Genomic DNA, 2,194 nt, shown 5'->3' with positions numbered 1-2,194 from the left:
GCAGGAAGGGAGAAAAATGAAGAAACGAACTTGAAATAAAGAAGGGAAATCGCGAAAGTCTTCGCTTCCTCCGAGTATCTTCGTCGTCCGTCTTTTGATTGGATTAAATCCGTGACACTCTTAAGTTCGGCACCAGAAAATCGCTCCAGCAAAAAGTTAGTAGTGTTTTCTGACATCAATTTTTTTTCGCGCATCTGGTCAAGGCAGTCGGATAAATTTACGATTTTCATTTTCGATGCTTTGCCTGATTTCCTTAGGGTGTTTTCTTTCTTTGTTTTGAGTTCGACTGGTTGCTTCATGTTTACGACTTTTCCCTTGAGTACGTCCACGTCGTTTGAACAACAGCAATTGTGGTCCAGAAGCACAATAGGTTTATCTTGGAATTGCCAAATATTCGATTCAGTTTGATGCTGAACAATAGAACGGTGAGGATCGGAATGATGATATTGACTAAAGTCTATTGATGAAAATTCGTGATTTAGTTGGCTTGGTTGGGAGGAGCTTTCATTATGCTACATCCTTTTCAACATTCGTCGAGATTTCTTAGGCAAGTGAAAATGCGTTGAAAATCCCTCAAAAATTGACGGTACAGAGTTAGGGTAGAGATCGTGCCGCTTTCCACCAATCTTGTAATATCTCTCTCTGTAAAATTCGAATTTGTGCAACAAGCATGAATCAAACAGTTCAGCATTGTGGACTTGATAGCTATATTAGAGATTTGATGTTCTAACCGTACCTGAAATAATCACCGCAAATGAAGGCCAATTTGCTCGGCTTAAAATTCTTCCTCTTAAGAGCTACTATCCATTTTTTTCTTTTGTGCTGGATCCGAGGGAAACTTGTGAAACGATTTTTGTGACTGGAGATTGCACCGATTAGGCCACCCAAAAGCGCAACAGCTTTTTGTCATCTTGTGGGTCCCAAAAAAAGATTCGTCAATGAGCACCAATCAGATATTAAATAGGTTAACTTAAGCTTTCCTGCACTTCGAGGATCAATTGTCAAAGGACAAGAAGCAACCATTAATGACTGAGCCAATCTCGTTAGTCCATAGCATAGAAAACCATAACTAGAATGCTTAAGTTCAACAGGAGCTGTACCACATGAGCATGTTTTCAGGTCAGCTGACGCTGGTGGAAATGGGACAAAGAAATTTCGTTAAATCTCGCTTCAGGCAAGTTGAATTATTATCATGAAACGTTTGTTAATCCTCTTTAATCTTAATTTCTTTTGAATCTTACAAATATACAGGTAGAAAGAGTGGTAGAATAATAAAAAAACATGCTTTTCAGGGCATAATACACGTAACATGTCAAAAAAAGATTTGGACATTAGTAGAGCAAATCATGTACTCTATTGATTGCCCTTGTTTAGCAATGCATCTCGAAAATCTCGAAAGTGTAACAAAATGTATCCGAAATTGCAACGCAATGATGAGGCATTCGGAATTTCGTTTCAATCTCCCAACAATGTGCTTGAATGTGGGTGACATGATTGCGCCTATACGTAAACAAGGTAAATCGGACACCTCTGGAGGTCAGCCTAAACTCAGGCTTGTTCCTTCCGTTTCAGTTAAGTGTTTCCACCACATGGATGAAAACTTTAACTTGAGCCCCATTTTAACCTCTTCAAAATTTCGTTCTTAAAAATGTGGTCGGACAACTTACTCAAACCCGTTTTATGAAGCGTGCTGGACGAGAGCAATTGCTTGACAAGGAGTCATATTAGGGGTTTCTACTCTGAATTTGGACGAGCCGTCAACGATTCAAATTTGCACCATAGTTGTCCTAAGTAGCTTGACTACAAATGAAACAGTTTTTCCACCAAGCGACAGCTGAGACGAAAACATGCGATCGCAGCGCCCTTGATATATGAAGTTTATCTATGGTCCATAGACACGACGAGAGACAAATCATTTTTGTCCACCAAGCTGGCTTTTGCATCAGCTGACCCGATGCACGAGAGCTCCAAAATTACTCCTTACTGCCTGGTCATGCCACATCAGTCCCACGATATCTACCAGAGTCTATAAAATATATAGACTTATGGAGCGACTTAGATTTTTCTTCGAAGGCGGGATTCGAACCCACGCCCCTGGGGAAGCATGTCGTGCCTCTATCGGGTACCTTACACCACTCAGCTACCACGGTTTCTTAGAACTTATCTCCTCCTTTCAAAATTGGAACAACGTGAG

The sequence above is a fragment of the Tigriopus californicus genome, chromosome 6, assembly GCF_007210705.1.
Source record: "Tigriopus californicus strain San Diego chromosome 6, Tcal_SD_v2.1, whole genome shotgun sequence".
NCBI lineage: Eukaryota > Metazoa > Arthropoda > Copepoda > Harpacticoida > Harpacticidae > Tigriopus > Tigriopus californicus.
This window is presented reverse-complemented; position numbering follows the sequence as displayed.